The following is a 233-nucleotide window of genomic DNA, read 5'->3' as shown; positions in this document are numbered from 1 at the left end:
TTTTCACCATTTTGATTTTATGACTAATACATTATAATCTTTTCCAGTTGTACGGTTATTATAATGTTCCAGTAAATATAGCTGTTGTTCTAGTTGTTACCATTTGTTATCATATCAATGTTTCATCTTTATTGTTATCATTGTTATCATAATTTTCGCTACCATCATCTATACCTATGCCGTTTTTTCCCTGTCACTTTTGTTAATCCACTTTCTTAACCTTAAAACAAGAA

This window comes from Penaeus monodon, chromosome 23 (assembly GCF_015228065.2).
Source record: "Penaeus monodon isolate SGIC_2016 chromosome 23, NSTDA_Pmon_1, whole genome shotgun sequence".
Taxonomy (NCBI): Eukaryota; Metazoa; Arthropoda; class Malacostraca; order Decapoda; family Penaeidae; genus Penaeus; species Penaeus monodon.
The sequence above is the reverse complement of the archived record's forward strand: the minus strand, read 5'-3'. Positions refer to the sequence as shown.